Source organism: Phragmites australis, chromosome 15, assembly GCF_958298935.1.
Source record: "Phragmites australis chromosome 15, lpPhrAust1.1, whole genome shotgun sequence".
Lineage (NCBI taxonomy): Eukaryota > Viridiplantae > Streptophyta > Magnoliopsida > Poales > Poaceae > Phragmites > Phragmites australis.
Window position 1 is genome coordinate 27256261 of NC_084935.1, and position 15544 is coordinate 27271804.

The window sequence follows — 15544 nt, forward strand, 5'->3', positions numbered from 1 at the left end:
GTTCTTTTGGACATATATGCTTATGTGATATTGACACTTTGTGATAAACGAGAAATTCGTTATAATGTCAACAATTTTGCTATGTTCAACCTTGAGCCGAATCCATTGCACTTGTGCTTTGGATGTTAATTTCGGACTCACGCTTAATTTGCCTTCAATTGAATTTGTTTTAATTGACATCTATTTCTATTGGAATTGGTATCTCTTTCAAATGAAATGTTTTGGATTTTCAATTGGTATCTCTTGTAGGTATTCAATTGATATCCTTTGTAATTTTAATTAGTATTTTTTTTAAAATCTCATTTGGCATCTCTTTGAACCCATTTGACTTATTGTATAGCTTGTTCTACCCACATAGTTTATAGTTGGATAAGTGTATTTGGTTTAACTAAAATTATAAGAAATACACATATCATGCACTAGCTTTCGATGATTCCCTCTTGTGGGATAGGGCTAATGTGTTTTGAAGAGAATTTCCTTTTAGCAAGTCCTCCAAGATTCTTGCCAATTTGACGTCAATTAGGGGAGAATTCGTTTCGATGATACCTTTTTGGCATTGATGTCAATTAGGGGAGAATTTGGACTAGATGTTATATTTTATTGTAAGAGGACTTTGTTTGTGGGGGAGAATTATTTCTCGATGGGGAGAATTTGTAATCCCTTATGTTTATAAAGTGATGTCATTTGGAGGAGTTTTAAAAGTAAAATCATGCAACTCTTTAATAAGTTTTGCTTTGCATGAGCATATTCACTTTGATATATACTTTGTCATGCTAGCTTCATATGTATAAAGAGAAATCTGTCCAAAAATTTAAGAAGATAATATATGCAATGATATTAAAGATTCATTCACACATGCATAGATTGTAGGGAGTTTACTATATACATATTGGTTTCTACTAGCATCAAAACCTTTGTGGTGTTTGATGCTAGTAAAACTAGTTTTTGGTAATCTCAAATATCTTTGTGATATTTGATGTTTCCAAAATTTGTTCTTTATATGCATTCATATTCGGATTAAATGTATACTTAGAACTTTAAATTTTATCAAATATAATCATCTGGTGAGATTGTGATCAATTACCAAAATGGGGAAGATTGAAAGTGCATATAGCTCTTATGTGTGGTTTGGGTAATCAATGACAATACCTATGGACTAACTATGTTATTGAGAATTGTTAGTAGGATGTTCCATAGGTGATGCATGGAGGAGAGATATGTATCAAGATTAATAAGCTCTAGGTGATGCTTGGGTGACGACAATACCTATTGACTAACAATTATGTTGAGAATTGTTATTAGGTTATTCCATAGGAGATGCATAAGAAATGAAGTATGGATTCGTTGAAAAATGCCATGAGTTCAAAGGATTGCATGAACGTCATTGAGATCTTAGTGATGCTCATAAGAAGAAGAAGAAGCTTGAAGATTGAAAATAAATATGAAGGCTAAGTCATTTGCGAAGACTAAGTGACTAAAGGTATAAAGTTGTTAATTAAGTTTTATGGACTAATCCATGTGCTTTGTGGTTGAGAGTGAGTTAGGGTTAGGATCCATAAGAAGATATAAGTTGAATTGAAATCATATATGCCAACAGTGAAGAACAAAGAATGGACTCCATACATGATAAAGTGAATTTATTGAAGATATCGGATACAAAATAGTTTTCTGTGGCAAGAAGGTGAGGGGCAAGCAAGACTCAGTTGTGATGAACCATCCGTGGTGAAGGGCAAGCAAATGGCTTGGCGCCGAAGGACCAAAGCGGTGGTGAAGAGTGAGTGAAGGCTTTGCGCCAATGAACTGTGTGAGCCCATGTGAAGCTATGAATGGTTCACATCAATCATATGAAGAATCAAGAAGAGATAGAATGAAGATTATATGGAAGTTGGCAACCCTCAAAGTTTGAAAGAAAGAAGCGGTCCTCAAGGTATTCAAAGGCTCAAATGTGATTCAAACGAGTTTTATCTTTCAATTTGAGTATAGGTATGCTGCACTATTAAGAGTAATGCAACATAGAGCTAATTGCCATGTCTCAGTGCTCAAGAGTTTCTAACCAAAACCAAAGTGAGAGGTAGAAGCCCGGTGCTGAAAGTGTAGAAGTGTATGAATTGGGTTTCAGAGAGTTTCTAGTTTGATCCTATGGGTTTAATATCATGAATTAAGTTGGAATGTGTAGTCCTCTGAATAAGCTTTCCATAGAGTTCAAAATCATCAAAATTAGACTTCGGGATCAAAAGTTATCGTTGTTTTTTACAATGTCAGCTGTGTTGTTTTGTTAACTACGGAGACTCCGCATTTTTGCGGAGGGTTCGCAAATTCCAGGTCCAACGACTAGTTTTGGGGTTAACTGGGAACTGCGAAGTGTCCGCACTTTTTTACGGAGAGTCCGCATTTCTCAGGTGTAACAGCTAGTCTTTAGGGGGTTGGGTATTTATACCCCCTCATCCCCTCCTTTGAGGGCTGCTAGTGCCTCCACGAAGATACACAAAGCCAAAGCCAAATAGAGCTCTCCCCACTCCATTTTAGTGTGAGATTTGAGAAGAAAAGTGAGTTGGGTTGAGAGATTGAAAAATTGAGTGCAAGTGAGCTAAACTCCATTCTTGAGCACTCGAGTTCATCGGCAAGAAGTTCGTAAAACATTTGTTACTCTTGAGGATTCAATCCCCTAGGCGGCTAGGCATCGCCGGCGAGCACACAAGGTTGTGGTGTGCTGCGAGAAGTTTATGAAGGCTTCGATTTCACCTCCGCAAGGGAAGAAATTAAGAGTAGAAGCCAAGCTCAAGTGTGACTGAGCTTGGAGAGCAAAAGGGTTGAGAGAGACTTCACTCAAGTGTGATCGAGCCTCTCAACGGAGACGTAGGAACCTCTTGAGGTGGTGTACGAACTTCGGGAAACAAATCACGTGTCTCCTCTCTTATTTCCTTGTTTTTGAGTTATTGCTCAATATTTGTGTATATTGCTCGATCTACTTTCTTGTGAACTTTGAGCTACAGGTAGCTAGGTACTTGGTGAAATTGGTTGGAATACATCCTCTGATACTGGGTAATTCGTAGATGTGATTCACAGTGTATTGCATAGACATCTCTTGAGTTTTTCCTGAAATCTCCAGAGTATCGGCAGATTTCTGCGGAGTGTCCGCAACTTTTGGTGAGACTCTAAAAAAAAATCTGTGGACTGTCTGCATCTTGCTAATCCGTTGCATTTAGTTTGTAAATTTTTCAGGATATGCCTATTGAACTCCCCTTTAGGTGACATCGTTATCTTTTCAATTGGTATAAGAGCCTAATCTCCTTTAAGGCTTCAGCGCTTTGAGAATTTAAAGATTTCTACAAGAGGTAACATGTATCTAGGACTTCTCGTGCTAGATGGTTCAAACTATTCAACTTGTAATACTCGCATGCTTAATATCTTTAGGGCCATAGGTCCTCATATAGAGCAAGTTGTAGATGTAAGCATTTCTCCTCCTAGTGACAATTTGCTATCACTTGAAGAGGAAGAGAAATGCATACATCTCAATGCTCAAGCTACTAATATCTTATTTGATGCTATGAGTATAGATGTAGTTGAATCCATCATGCCGCTTGAGGATGCTCATCTCATTTGAACTACTCTCAAAGAAAGATATGACAAGTACAAATGTGATGGAAGAAGAACTTCTTTTAGAGGCATCATTCGAGGATCGCTCAACTTCATCAACACATCATGAAGAGCCTCAAATGATTTCCTCCATTGACCAAAGTGGTCTTTCTGCACAAAACGCCTCACCAATATACTACTCCGAGCAAGGTAATAAAATAGTGAGTGGGGTTAGCAATTGTCTAATTCCTCATTTGGACTTTAAAAACACTTTCAATGAAATTTCTATATCTACTAGTGTTAATAACTCATGCATATCATCTAGTGCAAAAATGTCTATTCATCATGATGATATGGTTATTTGTTCTCATAGTGATGCATCTATTTCCACTAGTACTTGTGAGACTAATATTTTGAAGGAAATAGAAATCTATGAGAGACAAATCCTAGGTGGGGAAGCTACAACAAAAATCGACAAGAAAGCTTCATCTAGGAGAAAATCAAGGACAAGTCAAGCTTGCTACATTTGTCACTGATACGGACAATATAGCATGGATTATCCTCAATTTGGAAGTGAAGCATCCACTTCTCCAAGGTGTTAATCCCCTCACACCGATTCTCCGTTGTTCTTTATGGCAAAAAGTAAAAAGAAATTGGTAAGTGAGATTAATAATACTAAAAAGTTTGCATCTCCTCCTTTCCTCCACCTCCATCTTCTATTTGTTAGATATTTTATGCTTTGAGTTGTAATAAACCATTTTGCATTTTTATCCAAAATCTTAGTTCAAGTAAGTTGTATTTATGTTAAATTTAATACTAAGTTTGCCCAATCTACCACGAGATGCCATAGATCTAATGTAATTGTATGCGGAATTTTCATGCTTAATCACACAATTATTGTGAATGAATACTGAATATTTTTACATTGTAGATGGCGGATAGAAGTTGGATGTACTTTGAGATCCGGACTTGTATGGAGTACCTGAGCGGGGTAAAGTATTTCATGAGTGTGGCTTTGGTGGATATAAAAGATCATGATAAAATGACAATGTATTATCCATATCATGATTGCAGGAATGATAAGTTCATGGAGCTAGACAATGTCCATGTCCACTTGGTCATGCGTGGATTTAAAGAGAATTATATATGCTAGAACAAGCATGACGAGAAAGACCTTAATGAAGGAAAGATGGATCAGGGCCTCTATGTTGACAATGTAGATCAAAGACTTACACCCGGTGATATGGATCTCGATCTTAGGGACGAGAATATATTAGGTTTCAATGGAAATGATCTCGTGGATTTTGTGGAGAATGTGGACTATATGGGGCGGGATGTCGAGTGGCACGATGAATATAACAATGGTGAGTTTTCTAAATTCTAGTAATTTGTGCAATATTCCTAGGCGCCCCTTTATCTGAACTGTAAGGAGAAGTACACACAGCTATTTGGGGACCTAAAGCTTCTACAGCAGCCTGTGATTGGATTGACAAGAGTTTTGAAGCATTGCTGGATCTGCTAAGGGACATGCTACCGAAGGGGAACTTGGTGCCTGAGAGCGCCTACGACGCGAAGCAGATAATTTGTCCTTTAGGACTGGAAATAGAAAAAATGCATGCATGTAAGTAGGATTGTATCTTGTTTTGTGGAGAGTATGCAAAGTTAGATCAATACGCCGTTTGTGGAACTCATCAATATAAGCGTAGAAATGACGGTAGTAATAGGGATGGAGGCAAGAAAAGTAAAGGGGCTCCTAGGAAGGTGGTGTGGTATTTTTATGTAATTCTTTATCTGAAGCGTTTGTTTTCTAACAGAAAGGAGACATAATTGGTGTGTTGGCATAAGGAGGGTCGTAAGAACGACATTATGATACGACACCAGGTGGATTCCGCTCAGTGGCGAACCATTGATTCCACTCTTTGTTGATTCGCTAAAGAATTGAGAAATATTAGGTTTGCTATGAGCACAGATGACATGAATTCATTCGGTAATATGAGTACCTCACATAGCACCTAGCCTGTTGTATTGTTGATTTATAATCTTTCATCCTAGATTTGTAACAAGAGTGGATACATTATGCCGTTGATATTGATATGAGGACCGAAACAACCTAGCAACGATATTGATGTGTACCTCATATCTTTAGTCGATGATCTTAAGAAACTTTGGTCGGAAGGCTCGAGGTTTGGAATCAGTATAAGCAAGAGTGCATTACCTTGCACATTATGTTGTTCGTCACCATCAATGATCTACTAGCACTTCGTAACTTGTCAGATCAGAGCAAAAGAAAAGGTGAAGCTTATCTCTATTACTTAGATGACACATGCAGTTTGAGGTTAAACAACTAAAAAAAAGTGTACATGCGACATCGAAGTTTCCTTCCCAAGAAGCACCCGTATTGAAACATGGACAAGCAGTTTGATGGCACAAGGGAGAAAGTGTTAACGTCAAGGCATTTCAGCAAGGAAGATGTTCACAATCTGGTTAAGAATATCAATATTGTCATTGGAAAGCAAAAAAACGATCCTCCAAGGATGAAGAACAAAAAGGAATGTGTAATAAGAAATCAATACTATTCGAACTAGAGTATTAGAAAAAATTAGATGTTTGACACTCTATCGATAACATGCATGTAAAGAAGAATATTTGTGAGAGTCTGATTGGTACATTGCTCCAAATGAAGAGAAAAGAAAAGGATCATGAGAATGCACGAGTTGACCTTGAAGAAATAAGCTGAAGGCCAGAGCTCCATACATATGATACGAACAAAGAAAAACACCTACCATCAGTAACTATCACTCTCTCCAAGAAGGAGAAACAAGAATTCTGCGAGTTCTTGCACAATATGAAACTTCCCTTTGATTACTCATTCAACATCGCAAGACTTGTTTCGGTGAAAGAGCTGGTGATGCAAATAGGGATGGTTACCAGGGAACGAGGAGACCAGAGGCTTCAATGGAATCAAAGGTGGTTCCTTCTCATTATCTTCACTTCTTCTTTTTCCTTTCCAAAACAATTTTCTCGTCTTATGTCTAATCAAATATTCCTATTTTTATGTCTGATGTTGTGCAGATTTTGAATGGAGTTATCACATAACAGATTCTGAGCTGCGAAATGATAAGACTATGTTTATGCACAACAGGTATACTTTATTCAATCAAATAATAAGTAAATAGCTGAATGTATCATGGAATAAAAAATTAGAACTCAGTTCATAATGGTAGTTGAGGGAAACAGCAAGTGTCATATACATTAGCCATGTTTCTCTATGTTCTTGAAACTATTTGAGTTGTCGAATGCTGACTCTTGTTGGCTGGCAGAGGTTTTGGGTGTGTAGATGCTCTGGTCTTCATATGCAAATATTATGTTGCGTCCCTGACCGTCCTGGGAGCACCATATATTTTCCCCTTTAGGAGATGGATATGATTGTTAAAAATCTGACATGTGAAAAAAATATTCATTTATGCGTTCAAGAGGACTATAGATGTGATGCAGATTAAGGAAATAAAGCTTCGTGGTCGTCGTTTCACTTGGTCAAATGAACAAGCTAACCCCACAATGAGCGGATAGACCGCTTTTTCTGCTCAACCGACTGGGAATTTCTATTCCCGAACGCAGACCTGCAGGCTTTGGCATCTATGAAGTCGGACCATTCCCCTCTCTTCCTCCAGGGTGAAGTACTGCAAAACACTTATAGAGGATTTCGTTTTGAATCCTTCTGGCCGTCTATGCCCGGTTTCACAGAGGTAGTGCAAAATGCTTGGTCCCAACCGGTCAATACTCAGGATGCCATCCTGCGCTTCCACGCCAAGCTCATTAGGACAGCAAAGGCTATCAAGCTTTGGAAGAACCAGGCAATTGGTGATGTCAAGCTCCACCTTGCTATTGCTCAGGAGGTTATCCTTAGGCTTGATGTGGCACATGAAACAAGATTGTTCACAGAAGAAGAACACAATTTCAAAAAATTCCTTAAAGACAAAGTGCTGGGTTTGGCGGCAATCCAAAAAACACGAGCGATGCAGCATCCGAGATTAACGTGGATCCGTAAAGGAGATACAAACACAAAGTTCTTCCAAATTAAAGCGAATGCGCAAAAGAAAGAAACATTTTATCCAATCTTTGCGAACAGAGGCAGGATTGATCTTTTCTCAAGAATAAAAAGAAGCAGAGATTCATAGACATTTCGTCGAGCACTTGGGAACAAACAAGCCAAGAGAGCTGGTGATAAACTGGGAGAATCTAGGGTACCAACCGATAGATCTCTTGGAATTGGAAGAACCGTTTGAGGAGAAAGAAATTCTTGAGACAATTAAGAGTATGCCTGCTGAGAAAGCCCTGGGACCGGACGGATTTATTGGTCTTTTCTATAAGGGTTGCTGGAACATTATAAAGGTGGACCTAATAGCGGCGATCAAGGATTTCTACTACCTTAAAACTAGAAGCTTGAGCCTAACAAACAATGCCAATATCCTCCTGTTGCCAAAGAAAACGTCTGCTGCAACAGTGGGGGATTATAGACCAATAAGCTTGATCAATAGCCCCGCCAAACTAATTACCAAGATGATGGCGAACAGGCTGGCTTCGAGATTAAATGAGCTAGTGTCCATGAGCCAGAGTGCATTCATAAAGTGGAGATGCATTCACGAATTTTTCCTTTATGTGCAAAACGTGATCAAAGCGCTCCACAAGAACAAACAACCTGCTTTGTTTATTAAACTGGACATCTCAAAAGCTTTTGACTCCATAAATTGGGCCTACCTGCTAGAGGTCATGCGAAATTTGGGGTTCGGCAACAAGTGGAGAAATTGGGTTGCTTCACTGTTGGCCACCTCTTCATCCAAAGTGCTGCTCAATGGCACACCGGGCAAGGAGTTTAAACATGCTCGAGGACTTCGCCAAGGCAATCCTCTATCGCCGATGCTATTCATTATGGCAATTGACCCTCTGCAACGCATTATCGATATGGCAGCCCATAACAACATTTTGCAGCCAGTTCTCCCGCGATCGGCACACTTGAGATGCTCCTTATACGCGGATGATGCTGCTGTTTTTGCGAAGCCATGCAGGTCTGATCTTATCGCATTTTATGAGATCCTGCAAGCTTTTGACAAGTGCTTGGGACTGATCACAAATTTAGCAAAAACAGAAGTTTTTCCCATAAGATGTGAAGATTTTCCTTTGGATCAAATCCTTCTTGACTTTCCAGGCAAGATAGGTATTTTCCTAGGAACATACCTCGGTCTACCTCTGCACACTTGAAAATTAAGGAGGGGGGATGTCCAGCTATTGCTTGATAAGCTTGGGGCGTGTCTCTCGGGTTGGAAAGGAAAATATTTCTCAAGAGTAGGAACAGAAACCCTGGTGAAATCGGTCCTCTCCTCCCAACTAACTTATCACCTAACGGTTTTTCCTTTGCAAAAATGGTTATCCAAGCAGATTGATAGGATTCGAAGATCTTTCCTTTGGCGCGGTGATGAACCTAAAAATGTTAATGGGGGTCATTGCCTAATCAACTGGGCCATGGTCTGCCGTCCAAAGTACCTGGGAGGACTTGGGGTTTCAGATTTGCAAAGGTTCGCCAGAGCACTACGCCTCCGTTGGATGTGGTTCAAATGGAAAAATGAAGATAGGCCTTGGGCAGAGATGTATGTTCCCTGTGACAAAGTTGACAAAGATTTATTTCATGCCTCAACGAGGGTTACGGTGGGTAATGGAGAAAAAACCTTCTTTTGGCTCTGAAGTTGGCTCGATGGTCAGGCCCTCAAAAACCTTGCTCCAGCATTATATGTTAGATCCAAAAGGAAAAAACATTACTGTGCTTAAGGCCATAACAAACCATTGTTGGATTGCAAACTTAGGCCACCTCACAACACAGAAAGAGCTCCAGCAATTTGTGCATCTATGGGAAAGCCTTCAGAACATCACGCTTGCTCCCGGAGTGCAGGACTCAATCTCTTGGAGGTGGACTAGTGACGGTGAATACAATACACAAAGTGCTTACAACATTCAATTTGAAGGCAGCATGTGGAATCCAGCGATGTTGCCAATATGGAAGGCAAAAACGGAACCCAGATGCAATTTTTTTGCTTGGCTACTGTTGCACCAAAAAGTTCTAATAGCAAACAACCTTGCCAAGAGGGGATGACCCCACGACCCAATTTGCAAGCTTTGCCGAGTAGAAAATGAGACCCCCGCTTCATTTGTGCAAAAATTGCTCCTTTACAAAGGAGGTGTGGAAGGAGATCACCACTTGGTTCAACCTCCAAATCTTATCAGACATGGAAGAACAACTAACAATTAAAGGATGGTGGCAACAGGCACGTAAGAAGGTGGCACGTAATCAGTGACAAATGTTTGACGGCCTTGTCATCTTCTTTTGGCGGAATATTTGGAAAGAAAGTAACCGGAGAACTTTTAAAAACAAACAGCTATCAATAATAGAGGTGGCTTTCTGGCTCAAGGAAGACATAGACCAATGTCGTTTAGTTTTTGCTTTTTTCTCTTAAGCTTACAGCTTGTTGTTAGCAGTTTTCTCTTTGCTTAGTCTCGGTGCTCACAATGGGTTTTTGTCCGGTGGTTTCTTCTGTGATCCCCCCACCCCCCTGCGTGCTTGGGACGGGGATTTGGCTTCGATTTCGGGGAAGCCAGCCTTGTCTTGTGTTTTTTTCCCTTCTGTACCCACCCCTTTTATTCCTTCTAATATATGATCGGCAATCCTTTTGCCGTCTTTTTCAAAAAAAGATAAAATTCATTTGGTTTTGGTTGCCAAACTTGCAGAATGTACTGGTTTGCCCCTTTAGTATATTCCCTTTCTTTGCATACAGGGCAGCTGCTAATTTTCGTTTGGCATATTGTGTATACTAAAAAAGCTCTATATGTAATGCATACTACTATTGTGACCTGTGTGATTCAATGAGATTTATCTATATGTTTGTATGATGCGAGCACATGTTCTTTTGGCCATTTAGCAATTTTCTATTTCCCTTTTCTTTAGACTAACAAGTAACGCCAATGATTATTAATCAGCTTTAGCTATCCAGATATGTTTAATTTTTAATGTGCTTGAACAATATGGAAGATCATGCAAAAAGATAGAGAAGAGAAAATGAAATAAGGGATTCATAAAGGTCCCACACTGTTTTTTTTTTCTAGGATATTGGAAGTGTCCATGTCCTAAAGCTTAGGACTGTCTAAGATAGTTGTGTTCCTTTGTTGCTTTTCTGCACTACACTTTTTGATTGTGTCTTGGCATAGTCCTGATCAATTGCTTTATTTGTTAATAACTCAAGACTGTAGAACATAATATGCAGCTCATCATGTTACAAAACACTTTAAAAATTTCCCCTGCAATTTGCTTGAGTTCGTATCAAGATGTAATTAATTCAATGACTGTATTATAGACTTTGTACAGCCGAAGATCAAAGGACGGCAGCACTGGGGCACTAGTGGCAGCTTTTATCGATTGTGGCATGGCGCAGGCATCGGCGAATGGATCATATACTCGGTTCTTTGAGCCAATCATTCTTGCCATCTGCTTCCTCAGCGTAGAGAAAGGTGCATCTTCTTTCCCTTTTTCTTTTCAGCAATGCTTGTTACTCAATTTTGTACCTTGTGTGCTCCCTTTCTGTGTGATGAATGATTTTGATGCTGTTTGTTTTCTGGGGATTTGCAAACAACGCTGGAAACTGGTGTGGTCTAGCGTGGTCCAGTTAAAAGAAAGCAAAGGTTTGGAGAGGTCGTTAGACGATGTAAGCCAATCATAAAACCTAAAATTACCGTGGTCCTTTAACTTGCTGTCTCTCATCTTCATTTCACTACAACAAGATGGGTTGAATCCCCTGTCAGAAAATAGTTTTTTTCTTTTGCACGCAGAGAACAAGATCAGTCAGGAGCATGTTTCCTTCTCTAGGTTGTTTGACACCTTCAGGCTCATCAATTTAGAGTATTGGCTTAGTAGTAGGTGATTCAATAGCCATGTTCTCTGCACATCGAGTGCTTACGTAGGTAGAGAAGAGTCCTTGCCACTATTTGTATAGAAGGAAAGCTAAAAGCAGGAAGGGTTCAGGCAATAACATGCGTAAAAAATCAGTTATGTTGCTTTACCTTATGTCTTTTTAATTAAAATTTTTCTGCTATGCGCTGAACTGAGTTGTTGCTTGTGTTCAGGCCTGCCTGCAATTTTGACTATATTTCTTTTGAATCCTGCATATTTTCTGACAGATTTTACTCATCTTTGCAGCTGTTGCCTGCCGATAAACAGGCCATTTGACTCTTTTTGCATTCAACATAAAGTGAATTCCTTCATCCGAATTGTGCTTACACTTTGAGATGATCACACGGTAAATTTATGATGTTCCACGTCTACATCTTAATTGCATGTATACCGCTACTTGACATATTATATTGTTTGATGCATAGAATGTCACTGGACTTATTCCATTCATATATTTTCTTGAGTGTTACCAAAGAGTGTTCAAATTTTTATGTATGTGCTCCAGGATTACATTCTATCAATTACTAGAGTTGTCATCTCACAATGATCAATACATATTTAATTCGACATTAGAATGCTTACCTTCAAAAAATTATGCCTCGAACAAGTTTAATTTGATATTAGAATTGGGGTAGTTTTGACTGCAGTGAGTAATAGTGCAGTGATAGTTTATTTGGTTAGCATCCCTATCAAAATCCTATCCAGTAAAAGTGTAACACCCGTTTTCGCCGGCCCAGCCTATTTTCCTTTTCGCCAGCCCAGCCCACTCTTTCTCCCTCTCTCTCTGACAGCACAGGCCCGCATGTCAGCATCTTCCTCCCGTTTCTTCCACGCCGCGCTCGGTGCAGCACAGCAACCACACGTTTGTAATGGCCGACGCCCATGTCTCCACCCGCGCCCGTGAATCCCGCAACCGCCGTGCGAGCGCCTATAGATGCCGCCCAGCCCCACCGCTCTCCCGTTCGCCCACAACCTTGCCGCTTCACACCATTGCCGAGTGCCATTGCCGTCACCGAGCTCCACTGAGCGCCCGCCGCTGCAGCCGAGCTTCCCCTGGCGTGTCCGAGGCTACTGCCAGCATCACAAGGACCTGAGGAACGCATCCCACCCCTCGGCTCTCCCTCTCCGCTGCCGGAAACACCACCTCGCCAAACTCCGGTAAGCCTCACCACCGCATCACCGTCACTGGCTTCCTCCGTCGCTTTTCGAGGTCGGCTGACTAGTTCTTTGGCACCGCAGGACCCCGAGGAGGCTCCTCCGATCCTCAATTTTACATCTCCCACACCGAAACTTCGTCCCCGAAGCTCGCCGTCGACTCCTGCCACTATTCACCACCGTCCGCCATCCCCGAGCTCTCTCCGGTCGCCGTAAAGCCCTCGGTAAGACTCCCCGTCGTCATCCCTTTCAATTGCGCCGTTTATCGTCGAGTTTGGTAGCCCGTAGCCCCTGTTTGCATGTCACCGGTGATGTTCTGGCCATGTCCGAGGCGGCGCCGCCGTCACCTTGTCACCGCCGGCCGCCGACTTCCCCCAATCACCTAGAGCCGTCGGATCTCCAACCAGCGACCACGATTAGATCTAGCCTTACCCCTTCGCGAACCAGTTAGATCGCGCTACATGTGCTCATAATCCCAGTCAGCCAGTCATGCCACGTCAACGGGCCACGCGGACGCTTTTGTCCTACATGGCACGGCCACGTTAGCCAACCGAACCGATTCAGCATCCACGTCAGCGTGCTGATGTCATGCCGATGTCATAAGTAGGTTTTCTAAATAAAAATTAATCTGTTAATTCTTTTAAATAGGTAATTTTGCAGTTAGGTCCCTAGACTTTTTGGGTTTCACAAAAAGCCCCTTCCAGCCCCTGTTATTTCTCTTTTAGCCCCTTAAACTTTTATTTATTTACAAATAGCCCCTGGATTTTACATATAAGTCCCTGGAACTTTCTGTTTGTCCAAATTAGCCCCTGTTCTTTTTCAGAAAAGCCCATGTAGCTTAAAACCCTCATAACGTTTTCATACGAGCTCAGTTTTAGGTGATTCTTGTGCTCCCGCGATCGTAGCAGCTAGTACTATCCACTAGTAATCTTTTTATAGTGCCTTTCTACTATTTGGTGTACTGTTCTTATATGTTTGTGTTTGTTTATTTTTGGTGTGCGCGATTGCAATAGGAGACGAGCAGTTCGTGAACCTGCAGGACCAGACTTTTTTGGAGTTTGAACAACCAGCGGTTAAAGGCAAGTGTCCTTGATCACATTGATCCCATTATAGGAAAGTGTATCTTTTATTTTTCTAGATGAATGCTTGTCAATATGAATCCCATGCTAGGGTTTATTAGTATTTTCCGTGATTATACTTGTTGCTTGTGTTGTAATCTAGGTGTCAAGGGTAGAAATACTTAGTCATGCTGTCAAGTCAGGTGGGTTAAATGTTAACCTGAATAATGGTCTATGCAACATGAACCGGTTTCGGTAATCTTTGTAGCAACTTTGATCATTGGGATCTAGGCAGGTTGATTTGGTTGGTATGGCTGCTGTGTGCGTATTGGGTGATGTGCAAGTACCTGTTATAGATCCTAAGGACCGGTGTGTGAAGCCTATAACCCGGCATAACAGCGCAACTACGACGCTTATATGGGTATGGCTTGGCCAATTAATTAGATGTCCTTCTTATTCTGTACGCACCAATGGACTGTTGAGTGGCATAAGAGGAGGCCTCTGCAATGGATGAAATCCCTATTAGCGGTGAAACCTTAGTGGGTGTATATGGATTTGAAGGCGCTTTGTAAAGGCCTTGTAGTGAGACCCCGGCTCTACACCCTGGATGTGTGAAGCAAAACGAGAATCACGACTCGTGGGTAAAGTGTGCAAACTCTGCAGAGTATAAAATTGATCGATCAGCCGTGATCACGGTCAAGAGCGGGCTTGGATTTCTTCATGATTAGTGGGGATCTCGGATGGTTGATTTTGGGTAGTCGGGTGGTGGAACCCCGATGAGTTGGTAGCTGGGTATGGAATATCTGGTAAATTTGGTAGTCGGATGGAATCTGATGAGCTATTCTTTTAATGTTGGTGTCATCACACATAGTAAATAGGATTGCTATGTCTTATTGAGTCGTAGATTAGAATGACATAGATGCAGTAAAACTGAGTCAAGCCTTTCTTGCCTTAATCCTTCATATCATATTTTCCCACACTTGCTGAGTACTCCATGTACTCATGCTTGTCTTCTTCCAACCTCTTGATGGTGCTCAGAAGGTGAGGTTTTCGAGGACATCCTGGCAGATGGAGCTGAGTTCTAGGAGAAAGAAGATTTTGACCTGAAGACTATATCGTAGGCTGGCGCTCCCCCGTACAACGCCTATGGTTGGATGGAAGACCCGCTATCGCTGGAAGTTATCATAGTGTTTTCTTTAAGACATACGAGTCCTTTTTAATGAATCTTATCGCTATATAATGACACTGTTATGTTATCACTTACAAAGTCACCGCAGGTATGTAAACTTGATTCTGGCATACATGTAGAATGTATCTGGTTTGTTCTTTGAAGAACAGGTGTGACAAAAAGCCTGAAGGGGTCATTGTTTCTGGCGTGCTTGTGAAAGATTTGGAGTTGAACAAGTACTTTAGGATATAATGTTAGCTATTTAGTTAGCTTCTCTTTTTCAATGGTTATGGCTTCTGTTGTGCTATAAAAAATTTGGCGTAGAACAGGCGCTTCACAAAATTGTTCCGACGAGAACTCAATGCACGATGTCTCTCTACAAGCAAATCTACCTTCCCAAGTTACATGGCTGCTACTGTATGGATCTGAATTTACTCTTCTTTTCTGTATATGCCCCAGGTGCACAACCAGCAAGGCAGCGGAAATTTCTTTTGGATTTGGAAGGTATGTGCTTGCTTTGAATCTGACAAATTTCCTTCCCTCGGCAAGTTCTTCATATGTATTACATGCATGAAAAATGACTTTTTTTATTTG